This window comes from Chelonia mydas, chromosome 20 (assembly GCF_015237465.2).
Source record: "Chelonia mydas isolate rCheMyd1 chromosome 20, rCheMyd1.pri.v2, whole genome shotgun sequence".
Lineage (NCBI taxonomy): Eukaryota > Metazoa > Chordata > Testudines > Cheloniidae > Chelonia > Chelonia mydas.
The window spans coordinates 9096561-9119089 of record NC_051260.2 but is presented as its reverse complement, the minus strand read 5'-3'; the positions used below and the strand labels follow the sequence as shown (position 1 = coordinate 9119089).

At 43.4% G+C, this 22529-nt stretch overlaps 1 protein-coding gene across 3 annotated transcripts in view; it reads right to left on the bottom strand.

Moving 5' to 3' along the window:
• The window catches only part of VDR (vitamin D receptor), a 123749-nt gene that overhangs the window by 26724 nt on the left and 74496 nt on the right, over positions 1–22529 (bottom strand). The gene's annotated exons all lie outside the window — the stretch shown is intronic.

Sequence of the window (22529 nt, the reverse complement as noted above, 5' to 3'; positions counted from 1 at the left end):
GGAAAGAACTGCAGCTTGTCACAGCCTCACAGTGTGAGGGGGGGAGCCCAGATTGGTATGCCAGAGGGCTCAGCAGTACCTCAGTTCCAGGTTGCACCCCAGGGAAGTCCGTCACACATGTCTGCAGACATGCAGAAGCATCAGCTCTTGAGTACTTGGTCCCATACAGCGCATGTGGGACAAGAGATTTTCCTAAACCCTTACATGCCTTGCTATTTCTAAATAAAATCTTTGCAAAAATGTCTATCGGCCCAATCCTGCAATGTGCTTAACATCTTCAACTGTCCCTGAAGTCAATGGGAGTTAAGGGTGCTCAGCACCTGTAGTATCAGGCTCTGAAACCCAAGTTTTCCCATAGAAAACAAGAAGAGGGTTAGGTTTATAGCTGGGTTTTCAAAAAGCTCAGCACCAAGGAAGAGGAGCTGCTGGGTGCAGAATACCTTTGAAAGTCTGGCAACTTATTTAGGTGCCCAAATTGGAAATAAGCTGTTTTGAAAATCTACCTTCAATTGTGGGTGCTGAGTTTCTTTTCAAAATCTAGTTCTTACAGTTCTTGAGCTAGGAGCGAGTCATTCTGGTAAAGCACCGACCACACACCCCTTTCCACATTTGGAAATTTGTTGTTTGGTGTCTATACGTGCTACCACAAAGCAATCAGGACTGGGACCTCAGTGTTTTACGTGCTGCAGAAACACATAGGCCCTGCCACAAAAATCTTATAGGCCAACTAAAAAGAGGCCCCACAGAATTCCATAAAGATTTCTCCAGACAATTTACTTTTGGGGTGAGAACAAGCACAAACTACTTCTGCTCAAATGATACCTTTATTAAAAAGCTCCAAGCATCTGAAAAGTATAAGCAATTGAAGAGCTTTAAAACCACAACTACATTGCTATTTTCACAAGATTATAATATACCCTGTGGCATAAGCAGCATAGAGATTTCATCACCTTATTGACAGGTTTCAGAGTAGCAGCCGTGTTAGTCTGTATTCGCAAAAAGAAAAGGAGTACTTGTGGCACCTTAGAGACTAACAAATTTATTTGAGCATAAGCTTTTGTGAGCTACAGCTCACTTCATCCGATGATAGCTCGTGAAAGCTTATGCTCAAATAAATTTGTTAGTCTCTAAGGTGCCACAAGTACTCCTTTTCTATCAGCTTATTTTATCTTTTGATAGAGATTAGGATAGCAACCACAGGTGGGGTTTTTTCCATCTATATTTAAACCCAAAGCCAAACAGTCATAGACAAGTCCTGTTTTAATACAGTGTCATAACTCAGCAGAGCAAATACACCTTGAAGGGTAGGTAATAAACCCTAAATATAGCAAAGAAGAATTTCACATTCGTTAAGACATTAATCGTCTTTTAACCTATCATTAACAAATAAAAAAAGATTTATCTTATGACTGGAGGCTTTTTGCCGACATTAGGTTCCAGGAATACTCTACGTTGGTAGGTTAAGGTGGAGTTCGGAATGAAAGGTTTGGCAAGAAAAAGAGAAGCAATACACTTGATGTAGCTGTACTCAGAGGTAATGTAAGGTACAATAGCAGTGCTATGTAGCTTTCAGTTATAGCCTCAGGGTTTAGCCGCTGGTATTTTTCCAATACCTTTTTTGAAGTTGCATAACACTCTACATGCCTCAAAATGATTTAAAATCTAGGAGGCAGCTACCTGAACATTTCAGGCCAGAGGGTTACACTAGCGATTAGAATACTACAATTAGTTCTGAAGCAATATGTTTTTGTAAAATCATTTTTTATGTTTGTTTACAAATTAACCTGAATAAGAGATGGACTATTACAAAATTCCCCTTTAATACGCAGCCTTCGATAGCCAAGTGAGGACTGCTAAATTTTAATGGGAAACTGCTAAAGAATTAGCAGGGGAAGGAGCTTTAGGACTAGTAGATGCATTGCTAGAATCAGATATCTGCAAATATAAAGAAATAAAAGTAGTGGGCAAAGTTAAGATCTCCTGAGACAAACATGCTTTTGGGGGGCTGTGAATCTTTACTCTTCAATATTAAATTACAATTACACAGTTTGCTTTGGTTAGCAGGTAGAAGAGCCAGAAAACAAAAACATCAAGCCAAGCTGAACAAAAGCTTTGTCCTGACTACAGCTGTGCAGTGAAGACAGAAAAAGGAGACAGCTATCACACTGTAAAAATCCTAGTAGAGACAAAGCACAGGTAGGTTTTATTTCAATGTAGCTTTTCTGCGTCAGCCCCACATAAGGGGGGTACGAGGTAGATAGCTTTCTCAATGAAGATGCACAACTTTTCTGCAGTGAACATTAGCCTAGGATTTAAAAGGTGTGTTAGAATGTGTTAGCTAGTGTGTTTTATGCTGCTTTGTCCACACTAGCGTTTTAGAACATGCTAGCTAACACCTTTAAATCCTAGTGGAGATCAACTGAAAGGCGGCACAAATCAAGGGGTATATTTTGAAGCGTGGGCCTATGCTACCTAGATCTCTGCATAAAGAAAAGGAGTACTTGTGGCACCTTAGAGACTAACAAATTTATTTGAGCATAAGCTTTTGTGACCTACAGCTCACTTCATCGGATGCATACAGTGGACAATACAGTGGGGAGATTTTATATACACAGAGAACATGTAACAATGGGTGTTACCATACACACTGTAAGGAGAGTGATCAGGTAAGGTGAGCTATTACCAGCAGGAGAGAAAAAAAAAAACTTTTGTAGTGATAATCAAGGTGGGCCATTTCCAGCAGTCCAGCATGGGGAAATAGTTTTACTTTTTGTAATGACACATCCCCTCCCAGTCTTTATTCAAGCCTAATGTAATGGTGTCCAGATTGCAAATTAATTCCAATTCAGCAGTCTCTCGTTGGAGTCTGTTTTTGAAGTTCTTTTGTTGAAGAATTGCAACTTTTAGGTCTGTAACAGAGTGACCAGAGAGATTGAAGTGTTCTCCACAGGTTTTTGCATGTCCACTATCAGCCTGCAAAGTCATGGCACTCATCAGTCCAGAGAGAGTGATAAAGATCTTTCAAGACAATGCAAGCCAGTGAGTGGTAGTAAAATTAAAATGATCACCACTCGACAGCTATGGGTGAAAGATTAACAGGGTAGATAGGTGCTTAACAGTGACAGATAACGAGATTAGGAGGACAGTGGGCAAGGTTATCATGTTACGCTCACAAAAACACTCTTAAGAGGGAAAATAGATACTTGAGGGAGTGTGGAGGTGGTGGTGGGGGGCACGGAGGGTATTCAGATGCACTCAGAGAAGCTATATGTATATGCCCAAGGGGAAAATGCTCACAGAGCAATGGCAAGGAATCACACCCTTTTACAAGGAAAGGGACCATGTCATTCTGGGGAGAACAATAAAAGCAGAATGTAGAGCCAGATGTTCAGAGCGTGCTCAGTACCAAAAACTGGACCAGAGTTTATTGAAACCTCCCATTGTTTAAAATAAGCTCCTTTGTCATGCAAGGTGCTGAATTTTGATTAGAGAGTTTGAATATCCAGTCCTTATTTAGGTGCCTGAATAGGAGTTACAGACCAGGATTCTTATGTCAGATTTGCAAGAGAATGACGTTATTATGGTGAGGAAGCTCAAAGCCCTTGCACTCTATTAGTGAAACTCACCCTTGTGCAAAGGAACAACAGGAGATCTATGCACCACCTGAGCCCCATCTGAGGGTTTACGAGTGGCTTGAAGTGCTGGCTCTCTGCAAACGGGCAAAAATTAATTCTAAATTCCCTAGACCACTGAGTCACAACAAAAGGAGCTATTCCAGATTCTTCAGAAGAATGAACACCACACAATGCTACAATCTTGATTGGGTTACTGGGTATTACTGAACTACATAACTAGGCTTGGAAGGAATCGATTTTTAATTGGTGAATGTCAATTTCACCGCACACATAAACCAACAAAAATATTTCAATAATAAATACTAATAGTAACAACAACAAAATTTACAGATAGGCAATGTAAGAAAAATGCTGCTTGAGAACTTAGTAGGTGTTGTGATGCAAAAAGTTAAAGCTTTATAATAATTAAAACACAATTTGTCAACATCACGTCAAAATATACAAAGTAAATATCCTAAAACAAACTCTACCATCATTAAATAATGGTCTGACCTCTCCAACATCTGACCCCTCACCATGAAAATTTAAATCAATAAAAATAAAAACCGCTTAAAAGTAAACATTGATACTATCAAAATTATATTAAAAATAAAAATTGAATTCTGCCAAGCCTATATACAAGTATGGCATAATAAATACCATAACTGTCAAGAAGCCAGCCAGGTAGGGTCTAGAAGAAATCTACTTCTACTAGGATTTTATACAACAAGTCCTAGGCCTGGTCTACACTAGGAAATTAGGTCAGTATAACTTCGTCACTCAGGGGTGTGAAAAATCCATACCTGAGTGACACAGTTAAACCGACCTAAACCCCCCCTGTAGACAGGGATAAGTAGGTGGGAGAATTCTCCTATCAACCTAGCTACTGCCTCTCAGGAAGGTGGATTACCTATGCCCACGGGAGAACCCCTCCTATCGGCATAGGTAGTGTCTTCATTGAAGGGTTCCGGCTGCAGTAGTGTAGCTGCATCACTGTAGCATTTTAATTTCTTTGCTTAAGAGTGCCACCAATTAACCGGGTTCAGCAACAGTTCTGTTGTATTCAGCTTCAATACACCCATTCACCAGCTTCCAGACACTTTCCCAGAGAGGGGACATGACTGAATACTACTGAGGGCAAACTCCTACTCTTGTATCCTCCACCAGATGGATTGTGACATGCCACACATCGTTAACACAATCACACTTGTTAGTTCCGGAGACAGGAATGATTTAAGGAAAGTATAGTATACTTATCACCAATCAGCCCCGTTTAAATGCTTAAAAAGTGGAAAATGTTCACTTTAAAAGGTGCTGACAAAATGGGTTAATTTTAATTCTAACTAAAGGATAGCAACTTCAACCCACTCAAAGCAAAACATTGTAAATCATTGCTTCTGCAGAAGTGAGCATGCTGGCAAATTTACACTCCCTAATCCTGTTTTGTAATCCATCCAGATCTTCTTTCACTATAAAGAGGCTATATAATGAAGCAGCGAGTTCCTCATTTGTTCTGTCACCAAATTGAGTGCTGTCTGTTGCATGAAGCATTTTGGAAGATTAAACACTGTGGGGCTGGATCCTGCTTTCACAGAAGTCAAACCTCACTGATGTCACTGGGAACAGGACAGGGCCTTGTAGAGAATCATAGAATATCAGGGTTAGAAGGGACCCCAGAAGGTCATCTAGTCCAACCCCCAACTACAGTTACTACAGCATCTGCAGTAACTCACCCACAATTTCATATTTGACTGCCAGTCACTGAAAGCAGTTATCAGCTTTGCCAGCTCCATGTGCTTTGCCAGGGCTTCAAGAGTCCAAATGTTACTGGAGCTTTAAAAATATTGCAGTGGAATACAAGATTATTTCAATTACAGAGAAAACTGGATCCCTTTTCTTTTAAAGCTTGTCTTTAACAGATGTATATTGAATTCACGTTGAAAGATTTCTGCCACGCTGGCAGTTTGTGCAAGACTTAAGATGTAGGAAATGAATCGCTGAGCTTTCCATAGGTTGAGAAGTGTTAAGTATTTCCATAGACACAACTTCAGCTAATGGAGAAAGACAGCATAATCTCACGCATGTGCCTTGTACTTGAGGGAAAGCTGGAGTCATTAAACCCTTGATGTTAGAGATTTACCTTCAGTAGAACCAAAGGTCAGGCAAGAGGATTTAAAACACTCAAAGAGCTGTCAGTGACATCACAGGACACACAGCATGGCTGGAGGATTGTTAGATTACAAAGAACTTGTATAAAAGGTCCCCGGAAAACATGTTGACCATCATTCTCTGCCCAATAGCAGCAGTATATGGCTACAGATCAACAATGGAGCTATAAAGGGTGCAATGCTATGATAATTGGGCCTATACACTTACTCTCATTGTAAAGTGAACTGTAAAAAGTATGCAAAAGTTCATAAAATGTCATGGTAACCTCTCCTAACAAACATTGATGGGAGAAGGTATGAAAAGGAGACAAAAACTGAATTAGTCTAAACAAAAAAGCCTACTGATATAACTCAAGGACTACGTCAAGATCCTGCTTAGTAAACCAGAAAATGTGGGTCCAGAAATCAATGAACCAAAATTTATGGATCCAAAACTAGGCGTAATTGGTGGACAAAATAACATTCCACCCATCACTCCCTTTTTGGGTCCTTAAAGAAAGACTTTGTGAGGAAAAACATGGAAGATCAGACAGAAGCTACTGAAGCAAGCTTCACCATCAAGGCTGCCACCACCACTTTTTCCCCCGGCACCCATTGTCTTAACCCTGAGGGGTGTCTTGAGCAGATTGGGGCAGAGGGTGGGATCCAGATAACATTACCACCACCACATTCTCCAGCTACATGGAAATGGAACATGGAATATTGTTAAAATGAAAGCGTTGTTTAATACTTTACATTTTAAGTGCTTTACCTGTTTTTCTTTTTTTTTCTTTAATAAAAGAATAAAAGATTTTTAATGGTGTACTGCTATGGTACTAGGTAGGCTGAGGGCCCTGTATACCAAACCCTGGACCTTGTTTATCACTGTTCAGTGTTGGATGGTGACTGAGTTATGTTAACACCCCCCAGGCATTTTGTTCAGAGTGAAAGCCAGCAGACCAGCTCTTCAGCTTGGCTGTCAGCGTACACGCTGACCAAGTGCTATCTGTGAATCCACAGTTGGATTCCTGACATGCAATTTGTGTGGCTCTTCCTGTAAATACTTCCTGAGATTTCTACAGAACTACACAGACTCTGCTGTGCACGAGGGCTGTGCTCAAGTCTGTTACCCATCAGCGGATGACAGAACATTCCCTTTAATAGGAGAATTTAAGACAGCCAAATGAAAGGGTCGAGATGTTCAGGATCCTGTCTGGATCGGCAGCAGTGGGGACTGGCCACATCAGGGGGCTCACAATCCAGCCAGACTATAGCTGACTTTGCATCTGAACTGCAAACACAAAACACAATAGAAACTCCCAAAGCAGTGGTAACTTTACAATGATTCATAGTTAGGCAAGAGATATTGGTAGTATAAGAGACCAATTCCAGGATGCTAGACTATGCAAATTTATAAATAGATTGATGAATCATAACTCCACATGACAGGGCTGGTCACAGAGCTGCCACAGGACTCTATGTACCCTGGACTTTCTGGTGTTTTTCCACATTTAATACAAAAATAGGATTGAGAATCACACATGGGTGGGCCAGGAGTGATCCCCTGGATCACTCAGTCTGACCCCCTGCAACATCACAAGGCAACTCAGTCCCAACAGATGGTTTCAAAGACACACATCGGATCCAGCTTCATACTGGATCACAAAATGGGGAAGCCTCTTTACTGCCCTTCTGCCAGTGCCTTGTCTTGTGAGAAGCAGCAGCAGCACTGCCTGCAGAAATGGAAAGACGAATAGCTTAAAACTGCTCCTGTCAGTGCTTTGCGGCCACCTTTGCCACTTCCAACCCCTCGATGCTGCTGCCACCACCACCTGTGGATCTCATTCCACGAGAACTACTGGCATCGTGCCCTTTGAAAGTGAGAGAAGCATAAAGGAGGAAGGTCTCTTCTCTAGGGAAGACTGCAAAACTCCAGGCTGCAGAAGAAACGGACAGAGAAAGTGACACTCTCAGCAGCAGGACACAGGAAGCAGGAAAGAAAAAGGGCAGGGAAGAAGAACCCTGCCAAAAAGCTGAAGTGCAAGCCAAAACAGGCTCGTTCCTCATCCCTTGAAAAAGACTAAAGCCACGCAACGTTGCTGTCACAGACCATGCTACAAAGCACTTGACATTTCCAGCGTGCTTCACAAGCATTAATGAAACCTCTTGCCCACCTTGATGCTGGTTAGTACCATCCCCTTTTTACCGAAAGGGAAACTGAAGCAGGGAGAGGTTGTAGTAAATGATTTGTTCAAGGTCACAGCAAGTCAGTGGCAGAGCCTGGATTAGAACTTGTCTCCTGGCTCCCATTCTCAGCTGACAGGGAGGGAAATAGCAATGTTCTGGTAGTGATCACAGCGTACTAGGACTGTCTGGTCACTGCTCTGAAGAATTTGTAATTTGAAAAATAACATACACTCCCCCTGTCCGTCTGTATGTAACAATAAAAACAGGTACACTATTTAGAAACATTGATCTCTAAATTAAAAAAATACATTGGCTATACCAGACTTCCCCCAGTATTCGTTGGCCAGTTTCTTATAGTTGTCACAGAAGTGGGTTTTGAGGAGGCATGTACAAAGGAGAGGGTAGAAGCCTTATGAAACAGTTCAGGGAGGGAATTCTACACACAGGAGGACCATAGAAGTGAGGTGGTCAAAGCCAGCAGAGCAGTTGGGATCTCAACACAATAGAAGAGAAGGTATATAGGGAGGGGCAGAGCCGGAAAAGCCTTGATAATGAGAGAAGGAGTAGGAATGGGGCTGGTGAAAAAACAACCAGTAACAGCAGTTACAGTAGCTGGGAGCAGGCAACCAGATCATGAAGGCAGGAATGCCAAAGTAGCAGCAAAAAAAAAATGCCCTAGCACAGCAAAGTTGTAGCCTAAGAACCAGCAGCACAGAAGCAAAATTGGAGGTTTGCGCGAGTGAGGCCACACACAGGCAGTATTCACGACATGCAGAGGTGTTATTAGTCATGGCACACGTACGAAGAATCCTCTCCATAACACACCTTTCCATTTAGTGCTCACAGAACACGCAACCAGAGCCCTGTAACTCACCCTAAATGAATCATCCTTCCTGGGTAAAGGAAAGCAGTAGTATAATGGAAAGGAATGCACACCACAGCAAGTTGAGCCAGCTAACGTCTTGCTGCTCAGAATGCTTCTGTCTCTGTCTCCCTTGCTCCTCTGCCTTCACTCTTAAGAGCATCACCCCAACCAACCCCAAGCACTCAAGTCAGGTCCCGCCAAAACCAGGAGATTTTTAACATAAATAAATGTGGGGGTCTTTATTTGCTTTCTGGTTTTGAACCTTTGGGGTTCAGGTGTTAAAGCTTCTCTCCGCAGCTGTGATGGCTAGAACCCTACTTTCTTTTTAAAAGTGAACACCGAGAGTTTTACATAATCACATGACTTCAGGAGCTAGGGCTTTAAAGAGGAAAAAACACAACAGAGGTGGCAAGACTTGTGATGAGCTGACAATAATGAAGCTTCGTCTTTACTGACAAAGAGGTGTTCTTTTTTACTGCAAGATAACGAAGACGTGATAGTCACCCTGCTGGAAAAATCTTAGTGGAGACAAGGCACCCATCATTGTTATTTACCTAGGTAGTTAGGTGAGGTCCTTAGGGTCCTAGGGAGGCTTAATCCTCCTCCCACAGCTGACCTCACAGTAAAACTACTGGACCTTGTCTCCACCAGGATTTCACCACAGGATAGCTAATATTATCCTGCGGTTAAAAAAATCCAAACACTCCTTTTTAGCAGTGAAGCCAGCCTAAAAGGGAGCTGCAGCAGATCTTGTATGTTTAAATTTTATGCTCCCTGCCAGTGCCATGAGAAGCGTAAAAGCGCAAAGCCAGAGTTGCAAAAGCAGCTGCAATGCTCCGTGCTAGTGACACACATTCACCTCAAGAACAAAAACAGTTCCTTTCTGATGAAGCTGACCAGAGTGACGCTAGCACTGCATGTAGGGGGAGGGACATAAATGGGAATTAAGCACCCCATTCCCATTGATTTTCCTGGGTATCTTTGAAAATCCAACGATAATTGTAAAAGGGATACAAGAGCATATGGTGCTTTAGAACATGTGGTTCAGACAGGTCCCCAGCACTCTAGCAACCTTGTCTAACAAAACAGGACGTGTCTATTCCTGCAAAGGAGCATTTTTCTTAGATGGCAAAAAGAACCTTTATTTCTTTTTAATATTATGCACTCTCCTCTTTGCCAGTTTTTTTAACGCCAGTTCCCATCCCAAAGGCCAGTCCTTGCACAATTATATTATTCGTTGCTCACAACAGAATGTGGAATGTGGTAGGCAGTTTCTGTCTTCTGACCTTTTTCTGTGTTTAAATGCAGTAGTCATAGCCATTATTCACAGAACCAAAAGCATGCGGGAAATACCACCTCTAATTTATAGTTTTTAGGGACATGGATTATTAGGAATCAAACTCAAAATAGCTTTTTTTTTTTTTTAAACATCCTTTTTTGGTCTCTGCGTTAAACGAAAAACACAGGAGAGAACAGAAGAGCTTAGCATGCTTTTTAACACTTTAGTGCACAGGAGAGGAGAGAGAAGCTGTCTGGTTTGTGAGAGAATGAACCCTACTGTTCCAAGAGGCCACCTTCTGGCTGGAACTGCTCTTACATCAGAAGATTAGTATTGGCAGTAGCCTTCTGCTTTGGTGAATCTCAGCTTTGCCCACTGAGGAACAATCTGCTACCGAAGCTGCTTTCTCCACATGCCCCTTCCCCACCCAGAAACATTGCAGCTACTTCCATATAGGCTCCCAACTCCCTCTCCCTGCTTAGAACTCCCTTCCTCCTCTCCCCTCATATCCTTGCTCCTTACCTCCTCCCTGGTGTGCTCACTCACCTTTGCCCTACTGCCCTGGCGAACACCATCCCCATCTCGGCCTTGCTGCTACTCTACCCCACCCTGCAACTCTCTGCTCTTAGCCTCCCTCCTCTTCCAGTTGCGGATCAGGGTGAGCTCCCATAACTATTTCTGCAATCCACCCCTCCCAGATGGTGAAATTTTCCACTCCCCTCCCCTCATGAATTTTCAGACCACATTTCAGAAGCGCTGGGGGTGAGACAGTAAATCCTGCCTCGCTACAAGCAAAGTGAGCAGCTTCTGCTGGCACGTCAGTCTGTTATCCATGGACTTTGGCCCCTGGTACTCCGAGTGTCACAGCTAAATACAAGATCCAACAGATTAGTTTAACATAAGTCGTCAGCACATATTCTATCTGTTGGATCTTGTATTTAGCTGTGACACTCGGAGTACCTTTCCCAGACCTGAAGAAGAGCTTTGTATAGCTCCAAAGCGCGTCTCTTTGGCCAACAGAAGCTGGTCCAATAAAAGATATTACCTCTCCCACCTTGCCTCTCTACTATCTTGAGACCAGCATGGTTACAACAACAGTGCATAGCTCAGACTAGAGTGAAGAGCAAATGCCTTTTGGCTCAAAGACTGCAGAATGGTTCACCTACATATTGTCAAGGGATCAATAATCAATCCATAGTCTAAGCTTGTAAAGATACAGGCATGTGTCCAAGTAGATATCAGGACTAGCCAGAGCAATATCAAATGCACTGAATTAATAACTGAAATTTAAATTTCCTAATAGATTAAGTTCCAAAGAAGTCTTCGGGTGATGACAAAATTAAAAATAACAAAAAAAGGAACTCAAAAGAGGATCTCTTGCTGTCACTTAACCCCTTTTCTACTAGACAATGCTGGATCTTTCAGGCATGGGTGGAGCAATGATTTTTTTTATTTTATTTTTTTTTGTATTACAGTAGTGCCCAGAGGCCCGACATACCAAATAAGAAAAAGAGTCCCTGCCCCAAAGAGTTCACACTTTAAATAGTCAAAACAGAAAAAGGGTAAGTGGTAAAACACAGGCACAGACAGGTGATTTGACTTGCCCATGGGTCACAGATTAGTTGTAGTGCTGGTTTACCTGGCTCCTGACTCCTACGCCAGTGACCTGTCTGCTAGACCACACGGATGTTCAAATGAAACGTCAGCACTTACACATCTGGGGTACATGGGGCAGCAGTGGAGGGCAATTCTGTTCAAACTGTTCTGCTGCTGCCTATTAAAATCAGTGGCAAAGCAAGGTTGAATATACAGAGTATGTGCAAAATTCTCAAGAATTGCAGATTGTAACGGTCAGGGCTGCTTTGGCTGGTCTGAGTCAGATATTTTATGAGCAAGTGAAGAACAGCTATGGGAAACTGTAACCCTGGCTGTTTGTCACACTAACATATCCTTAAGTATAATTCCTCACAGTGTTTACTCGCACTCACCTAGGGAGGCATTGTGATCTCTTGTCACGCACAGCTGTACTAGTGGAAAAATGGGTGTACACATCAGGGTCAATTATATAAACAAAAGAGTGAGCGTGGAGTGAACTAGGCTGGAAACATTTTGAATTAAAAAGCAATTTAGACACATAGGGTTTATATGAGATGTAGAGAAGTTTTTTTTTGGCCTTTAAGCTCCTCCTCCCCTCCCCCTCCCCGGCAAAGCTGTTCAGTGTTTTTATTTGTATACCATAGGGCCTAAAGGTCCCCTCCACCCCATCCCCAAACAGGACTGAGGCCCCATTGTGCTAGACACTGTACACAGTGAACATAAGACTGTAAGCTCTTTGAGTCAGGGACTATCTAAAAGTGGAGAGAGACAGAAAACAAGTAGAATATTTTTTGCCAAGAGCACAGTACAATTTCTTCCCAGTTTCTTCTTCACATAAAACATGCCCCCGTCATCAGCCACCCCCATGTACAGCTATCGAACTCCTTCAGTCCCTGCTCAGCCCAAGAATCCTCCTTCCTTCACACCCCCAAAGGAAAACACCTAGCTTCATTCTGGGAGACAAATATCAGCACTTCCCCTCAACTGCCCTAAGTGCCTGAAGGCAGCTCACAGTTGCTTCCCTTCCTTGTGAGGGATCCAGGAGTAGTCGGGCGGTCCAGGAGGGCGGGCTTGGGCTATGTCAGTGGTTTTCAATCTGTGGCTCATGGACCCCTGGGAGTCTGCAGACTATGTCTAAGATTTCCAAAGGGATCTGCACCTCCATTTGAATTTTGTAGGGGTCCGCAAATGAAAAGCGGTTGAAAACCATTGGACTGCGCGAGGTCCTGGACTTTGGCAACTACACCAATTAAAAAAAAAGGAGTACCTGTGGCACCTTAGAGACTAACAAATACAAGTACTCCTTTTCTTTTTGCGAATACAGACTAACACGGCTGCTACTCTGAAACCTACACCAATTAAGTGTGTTTTTAAAATCAACGTATTTAAATGAGTGCAAACACCCCATGGATGTTCTTAAAAAAAAACCCAACTATTTAAAATCAGTGCAACTGTGTGTTCAGACTGGCTTTAGGGCTTGTTTACCACAAAAGTTGGACCGCTTTAACTATAACAGTATAGTTCAATTAGTTAAACTCCCCTTTTGTGGATGCAGTTATATTTGTATAAAGGTGCCTTCCACCGGTGTAGCTTTTCCCATAGTGGAAGGGAAAAACCAAACCAAACCAGTGACAGGCCTTGTAAAAGGCACCTTCATAGAATCATAGAAATGTAGGGCTCGAAGGGACCTCAAGAGGTCATCAGGCCTCTGCGCTCAGGCAGGACTAAGTACCTCTAGACCCTCCCTAACTGGACGTAACTGCCTCCACCCTAGGGATTATTGCCAGTAGAACTATTTTGGTAAAAAAAATTCACCCCTTTAACTGTGGATACAGTTACCCTGGAGCTGGAAGGTGTCATTTCCAGCTGAGTAGACATACCCGCACTAGCTCAGACCGAGCTTGCTTGCTAAAAATAGAAGTGTAGCTGTGGCAGCAGGACTAGCTAGCCGTCCCAAGTACGATCCTGTCCAACACTCTAGGTACGTACTTGGGGAACCTAGCCCACTGCACTGCCATGGCTACACACACTTCTATTTTTAGCACACTAGGTCGATTAGCACTAATGCAGGTATGTCTACCCAGGCTGGAAATTGCAACTTCCAGCTCCAATGTTCCCCAAAATAGTTATACCTGTATAGAATGTGTGTGTTCCCAGGCCTAGCTATTGGAAACAATTGTGTCATTTGACACGCTCCGTGAGCAAACACACTGTCATTAAGAGTTCAGACTGTAAAAAGAGCATTTAAAAATGATGTGGCTTGTCTTTAGCTACCGTTTAGAGTCAGCACCCTCTTATCAATAGCAAAGCACCACAAATGTACACATTGCTTTACAGAACTTAGCAAATATATTTGTGGTTTTCCTCCTCCCTCATCTAACCCTGTTACTGTATAACGAGCTTTGAGTATATACAAGGCACCTACACGAAATAAAGATGCACCTATCATTACTATGTAGAATCATAGGACTGGAAAGGACCTCAAGAGGTCATCTAGTCCAGTCCCCTGCACTCAAGGCAGGACTAAGTATTATTTAGACTATCCCTGACACGTTTTTGTCCAACCTTAGAGATGGCTAAGGGGAGATATGATTGAGGTCTATAAAATCATGACTGGTGTAGAGAAAGTAGATAAGGAAGTGTTGTTTACTCCTTCTCATAACACAAGAACTAGGGGGTCACCAAATGAAAAATTAATAGGCAGCAGGTTTAAAACAAATACAAGGAAGTATTTCTTCACACAACGCACAGTCAACCTGTGGAAATCCTTGCCAGAGGACGTTGTGAAGGCCAAGACCATAACAGGGTTCAAAAAAGAACTAGACAAATTCATGGAGGAGAGGTCCATCAATGGCTATTAGCTAGGATGGGCAGGAATGGTGTCCCTAGCCTTTGTTTGCCAGAAGCTGGGAATGAGTGACAGGGGATGGATCACTTGATGATTACCTGTTCTGTTCATTCCCTCTGGGGCACCTGGTACTGGCCACTGTCGGAAGACAGGATACTGGGCTAGATGGACCTTTGGTCTGACCCAGTAGGGCTATTCTTATGGTCTTATGCTCTTAAAAATCCCCAATGATGGAGATTCCACAACCTCCCTAGGCAATTTATTTCAGTGCTTAACCACTCTAACAGTTAGGAAGTTTTTCCTAATGTCCAACCTAAACTGCCCTTGCTGCGATTTAAGCCCATGGCTTCTTGTCCTATCCTCAGAGGTTAGTCTGGGGAATAATGTCTGCGCTGATCAAAAGAAGATTATTTTCACTTTTCTGTTTCAATTTGTTAATTCTTTCAGAATGGTGTTTGAAAACTGTCATCTGATGCGTGACAGGATTAACACATTTAATTGAAAACAATCCCTGGAAAAATCATGGAGCAGGTCCTCAAAGAATCCATTTTAAAGCACTTGGAGGAGAGTAAGGTGATCAGGAACAGTCAACATGGATTCAGCAAGAGCAAGTCATGCCTGACCAAACTGATTGCCTTCTATGATGAGATAACTGGCTCTGTGGATAGGGGGAAAGAGGTGGATGTGATATATCTGAACTTTAGCAAAGGTTTTGAAACGGTCTCCCACAGTATTCTTGCCAGCAAGTTAAAAAAATATGGATTGGATGAATCCACTACACGGTGGCTAGAAAGCGGACTAGATTGTCGGACTCAACAGGTAGTGAACAACGGCTTGATGTCTAGTTGGCAGCCGGTATCAAGCAGAGTGCCCCAGGGGTCTGTCCTGGGGCCGGTTTTGTTCAACATCTTCATTAATGATTTGCATGCTGGGATGAACTGCACCCTCAGCAAGTTCGCGGATGACACTAAGCTGTGGGGAGAGGTAAATATGCTGGACGGTAGGGACAGTGTCCAGAGTGACCTAGACAAACTGGAGGGTTGGGCCAAAAAAAGCACTGCTACAGGCTGGGGACCGACTGGCTAAGTAGCAGCTCTGCAGAAAAGGACCTGGGGTTACAGCGGATGAGAAGCTGGATATGAGTCAGCAGTGTGCCCTTGTTGCCAAGAAGGCTAACGGCATATTGGGCTGCATTCATAGGCCCCGACTCCATGGGTGCTCCAGGGCTGGAGCACCCACGGGGAAAAATTAGTGGGTGCTCTGCACCCACCAGCAGCCAAGATCCCCTAACCCTCCCCCCCACCTCTTCCTCCCCCCCGAGCACGCTGCATCCCTGCTCTTCCGCCTACCTCCCACCGTTTCCCACCCGGCCGCCGCCAAACAGCTGTTTGGCAGTGTTAGCATGCACCCGGGGGAGGGATGCGGGGGGAGAGGAGCAGGAACATGGTGCACTCAGGGGAGGAAGCGGGGCCGGTGCAGGGATTTGGGGAAGGAGTTGGAATATTAGCAGGGAGGGGGCGGAGTTGGGGTGGGGACTTTGGGGAAGGGGTTGGAAGAGGCGGCACATGACTTACAAGGAGAGGCTGAGGGAATTGGGCTTATGTAATCTGCAGAAGAGAAAAGAGTGAGGGGGGGATTTGATAGCAGCCTTCAACTACCTGAAGGGGGGTTCCAAAGAGGATGGAGCTCGGCTGTTCTCAGTGGTGGCAGATGACAGAATAAGGAGCAATGATCTCAAGTTGCAGTGGGGGAGGTCTAGGTTGGACATTAGAAAAAACTATTTCACTAGGAGGGTGGTGAAGCACTGGAATGGGTTACCTAGAGAGGTGGTGGAATCTCCATCCTTAGAGGTTTTTAAGGCCTGGCTTGACAAAGGCCTGGCTGGGATGATTTAGTTGGGGTTGGTCCTGCTTTGAGCAGGGGGTTGGACTAGATGACCTATTGAGGTCTCTTCCAACCCTGATCTTCCATGATTCTATGGACCTCACTCAGTAATACACTTTGGGAAAAGTCATGAAGAAAACTGAGCAACTTCATTAATTAAATTCTTTTCTTGTGATCCCACCTATTTGCAGGAGTTTTATTTCCTGTTTATCGGGGTTGCCTGCAACTGGGAGAGAATATACTAATCTATCCTATGCCCCTTCCTCCCCAGTCCAAGCATCTCTGCTCATTCACCCACCTCCAATTCTGAGAAACCACCATCACTGTCTTCAGCCGTGTATATACAGTGTCACAGCTATGCCATGGTAACACTGTAGCATAGACACTTCCTACAATGCCGGAAGGAGTTTTTCCATTGGCAATCTACCTCCCTTGGTAGCAGTAGTTAGATCGACAGAGGATTCTGCTGTTGACTGAGCCATATTGATACACCTGGTTAGGTCAGCTTGCCTACAGTGCTCAGAGAAATAGCTATGTCGACCTACATTTTAAGTTTAGTACATGCCTACTTCTTACCCCTCAACCTGTCACTGAAACCTTATGGTCTCTCAACTCCCTTGCTCATTCTCTCAGCACACTCCTCATGTGCTGTCCTTAAGACTCCTCTCTAACTCCAGTTGTCCCTCTAATTACTGTCCCATCTCCTTCCTGTCAGCTCCCTGAGGAAGCCATCTCTGCCTCACCACCACTTCCAGATACCTCCTGGAACACCCTGCTATTCAGCTTCTCCCTCTCTGTGCCTCAGAAGTCGTCAAACACTTCTTCTTATCCAAGTTCAGGGCTTACAACACTTCTTATCCAAGTTCTTTATAATCCCTTTCACGTGGCTACTTTCAACATCTGTTTTCCTGACTCCATACTCTTGTACCTCATCATACCTCTCCAACTCCTCACTCATTCAGCCGCTTCTTCCCGTCACTGTCTGCTTTCTTTAAAGCTTTGCTCACCTTCCACACCCTGACCTTGGGCGACTTCATCCTCTGCCATGATTTCTAGATCTCCTATACTATATCTGAATACTCAGATCTTTCCTATCTACCCACAACCCTTCCTCCTATGATCAGTCTTTCATCTTCCAGCTGCTTCCAACATCTCCACCTGGATATTCTGCTGCAGACTAAAATTCAGCATGACAAATTCCAAACTCCTCTTTCCATCTGAGCCATTTGATATTGACCAATACCACTGTCCACCTGGTCACCTAGTCTCACCACTTCTATTCATAAGCTTACCATGTCCTGCCACTTCATCTATATTAATAAAATCCCTCTCTTCCTCTTTACATGGGAGGAGCTCCACATCAACAGCTGCAAGGCCATTGTTTTCCTCCTTCAAATCCCTCCTACAAACTTTTCTTTGCAGGAAACATGGCAATGGTTAGGCAGCTGGTGTGCGGAGACCACTGCCTATCATATTAAACAATATTGCTCCTGATTTGCTTATGCTACCCATGTCTGCATCTACACCATTTGTCTCCTGTCTGAGATTGTAAGCTCCTCAAGGCAGGGAGTCCTTTTGTTATCTGTTTGTGCAGTATCTAACACAAAGGGGACCTGGTCCGTGACTGGGGCTCCTACGTGCTACCGCAATACAAAGAAAATAATTTATCTCCACCAGGAAGAACTTGTCTCTCACCTGAGCTACCTTCTCTAGCTGCCTCATACCTCATCTCCTCAAGCTGCTGCTGCTGCTAACGTAATGGTTTTGGGGTTGTTGGGTTTTTTTTGCGCTGCTTAGGTCACCCTATGAATCCCCCCGCAAAGCCTTCCCTTCTTTCACCTTCCTAATTGATTTCAAGCTCCCAGGACTTCATCCTTAAGACTCGGATAACAACCACTCATAAAGCCAGATTCCTCAGTGTTGCCATGTTTGGGCTGCAAATGGGCCTGGGGAATGTACATTTGTTGAAAAATACACAGTGCAATTGTAGCCCTTGTGAGAACCAACCAGAACTCTCATTGGCCTGGGAGAGCAAGGACTAACGACACTAAATCCTGCATTAGTGAGCTGTCGCTAAACTACAGTTCTGTCTCCCTTCTTTCCCCCCTTTCACAGAAGCTCTTTCTCCTTCGGCTCCTTTCAATTCCTTGCTCTCTGTCTCATCTGCCAGTGTTTTCCCTTCTCTCACTCCCGGAGATCATGTTTCTGCGTCGTTGGACTAAAATCAGATCGGTGTCACTCTGTTGCTTGTTGCAGAAACAGTGATAGGGACGTCCCAGAGAGAGGAGGTGGTAGCTGTGGGAAGACAACTGCTTGCACTCTTGCAGGAGTTTTAAACCTGATTCGACCTAAAAATAATTGAAGCACACTTTGTTCCCATTCATTTAACTAGCAGTGAAGTCCACTCAGAGGTCTATTTTTAGTTACTCTGGGTTAGGTTTCTATTGATAAAGTATGGATTTCATTAAATGGATCATTTACAAGTTAACTGCTACAGTTTTGCTCAGGCCGGAAAACAACGCCCCCGTTTTGCTGCTACCGAAGTTTCCTGGTTGTCCTTGCAAAATTCATGAACTAGCGCAAGCTTGATTTCAGTGGAGTTGCACTTGCTTATGCCAACTCTCAGTTGGACTCCAGTAACCAAGGCTATTCGCTCGCACCCAATTTGGTTTTTAGAATCACAGATTTCACAGCCTTTTTTCCTTTCAAATAAGCACAACAGCATTTGCTCTCTCACAGGCGATTTATGTAATGATTACAAGATAATGCCAGTTGAAAACAACATTGTTCTTGGAGAATGGTCTCCGGCCATTGAAGAAATGTGCAGGAGAAGCCGAGCCATCCCTTATTAAAGCAGAAGGCCCGTGAAAATTCTCCATTTCAAATAATTATTTCTAGAATATCCCGAAAAAAAAACTACAATGCTGAGAAACATTTTCAGAATTGCTTAAGTGTCGTTGACTTTGTGTTGCTTTGTTCTCTACTAAGTAGCTGTACTGGTTCATTGCTCTAGCCATGGAACAAGGATGTTTTAACAGTGTGCTGTACCAAATTATTTTGTATGGTATCTTACATTACCCACTGGACCCCAAAGTGCTCACACAGAGTCCAAAATAAAACAGAGAGCAGTCTATTAATTCTGTTCTAACATGCACATGAGCTTTAACCTATGCCCTCTGATGGCCCAGCTAGCTCAGATTTTAAGCACCACCATGCTCAAGCGAAAGACTGCGTGGGCAGGAGTTGGTTTAGAGTAAGAGTAAGAACTTTGGAGTAAAGACATTACAATTTATTTGTATTCAAACACAGGTTAACTGGCTGCAAAAAACAAACTAATAAACTGCAGTCTCAGTTGTTACCCAGGGCAAACAGGGCCTTTGTTTCTCTTTCCATGGAGCCTCACCCACTAACTTTAAAACTAGTTTTACTGGAGCCTGCCTATTTACTAGAAACATGGAGATTTTTCCACATGTGCTGAAGATACAAGACTCTTCTGGACTGGAGCATTCCAGTAAACACTGGTTTTCTTAAAGGGCCATAGGTGACGTTCCTTAGCTGCACCCAGTTACATTATGAAGCTGTTTGTTCTCTACTAAATAGAGAACATTTATAGGAAAGCCAACTGATACTAAAATTTCCAAACAGGTTGCAGATTTTTAAATCCATCAATCATCACGTGGCACAATGTCTTGTGGGCCCGTGCCCTGATTTTCTCAAAGCGATAGGCACTCTCTTGCAGAGTAAATGGTGAGGCTGGCTGGAAGAGAATAAGAACTCTCTCTGAACAAAACCACACTTGCACAAGCGGAGCGAAGCCACATCCCAGCTGAAAAAGAACAAGAGGCAACTGTTGTCTCCATGGTACAGGTTCCACTCCCCCTTAGGAGGGGGGAAACTCTTACAGATGGGAAGAGGGAGAAGCTAGGGTCAGCAACTCTCGGCAAGATTCTCCCCACTCCAAAAAGCATGGGGGGAGAAGCCATGTCTGATTCTCCCCTGCCTGCATCATATCATGTATCATTTATACCTGTGCAAACTGGCTGCAACACACTAACATTTTGATAGAATAATACCTTACACTCATTTTACACAGGGAGAATAGACACAGAAGGTACAAGGAAGTGGAGAATCAAGTGCAGGGTCTTTTGGCTACTTGCACAGGTTCACCATACACACCATAACATACCCAGGCTCTGCAGGCACCTGTAATCAGGAGAACAGCACAACTCCTGCAGAAAGTTCATGATGCTTCCTAACAAAGGTGGATCATTTTGGTTTGACTTGAATCCATAGAGAAGCGAAAAGAATGTGTACAAATTCACCAGACATGTATTTTTAAGTACAAACTCAGAAAAATAAATATTTTGACAACGTTCATGTGTTTGAACTCAGTTGAACTTTACTTTTCCCGAGTTATTCCCCAAGCCTCTACCAAGGAGACTCAAGGTCACAAAACAGAACTCTGCTGAAATGAATACCAACAAGAGATGCCATTAAGGAAAAACACAAGGAAATTCCACAGCAAAAAACTACAATAAGAGAGATGCATGAAGCCAAAGTTATGTGGAAGATGTTTAAACGGAAGAACCGCATGAATATTTGAATTGTTTGATGTGATATTATGTCACCAAAGAAAGGAGCTTCCACAAAGCCAGGGTGCAGTATGGGGGTGGTTAATACATTTCTTCAAACCTACTCAGGAGACAACCTCAAAGAGACAAGTGTGATGGATACTCTCTCTCTCTCAAGACAGTAGCTTAACAATGGACAACGCTACCATTCGGCTCAAAGAAGTTCTCCCATGGCACAGAGCCAACTCCACTTTTACAAATCACAAACCAATATGGAAACCAAAACCTAATTAGTCTCAATCATTAAACCCCTCTCAATCATTAATCAGCTCCGCCCAGAAACAATACATACCTATAGCATCCTGTTTTAACCAAACCAAGTCCTTGTAAAATGCAGAGATGCGCGAGGAAAACTTGAGTGCTATGAAATCTTTCCCCCTTTTCAACTCAGGAAAAATAGGGTAGAACAGCCATGAACAGATCACGATCGCTAGTGGGTGAACATATTTCTCAGACCACAATGCTCCCTAGCAAGGAATATGTTTAAGACATTTGCTTCATTTCCATTTTCCCTTCCATTTCATTTTAACAGTGAGCAAATTGCTTTGTAAATAAAACTAACAGAGCAGCTACTTCTAAAAGAGAGAATGAAAAACTCTGCTAGGACAAGAGGGAGATGAAGTAGATGACCCAAATTGCTTTTTGACATCTCTAATTTCTATGGGAATTCAATTTTTAAATAGAGCGGTCCACCTGTTCCTGCTGTCAGGAGACAATACAACAAGGTTTCAAAGAAGGGCCAGGCAAGAGAGATGGTTGGCAGGGAAGCTAAAAGCTCTGATTTAGAAAGCACATATCTACAGACATTAGATGACTACAAGATACTTGAAGCTTGTCTAGATTAGGGAAATTGCACCAAGCATATTTCAATGATGCAATTACTGGAGTAAGTTGATCCAGTGCAGTATGTCTGCATTAAGGGTTTCCATCCGTGCAAGGTGTAGGATTCCTTACTTTTTACTTTTATTTGGGAGCAATGTGCTTGGTCTCAAAATTTGGCCTACTGCAAAAATTCTCCTTTAAATCATTGTGAATGCTGAAAAACTCAGTTCAGGACTGTGGGCCTTCTTACCCATAAATTACTGCAGTCTAGTTACACCCCAAATTAAAAATTAAGATGGCAAGTGATGCATGAAATGATCCATGTATTACTACAGACTTCTGACTTATTTGTCATGGCAGTGTCTAGTGATTCTGGGCACCTCCATTTTTGGGTACTCATCTGGAGCTATATCTTAAAGGGGCCTGAGATTCAGAGGGCAGGAGCTGTCAGAGACCGGGATATGGGTTTTCATGCCCAGTGGAGCACGAGTTGGTAGTTCGAAATCAGAGCCAAGGGTCAGAACAGGAGTCAGAGGCCAGATCCCAGGGTCAGAAGCCAGGAACCAGAGCAAAGGGTCAGGACTGGGTTACCTGGAGTAGGAAGGGCTGGGAGCAATGTAGGAGCAAGGATGGGAAAAAGTAGGCCCAGGAAGTAT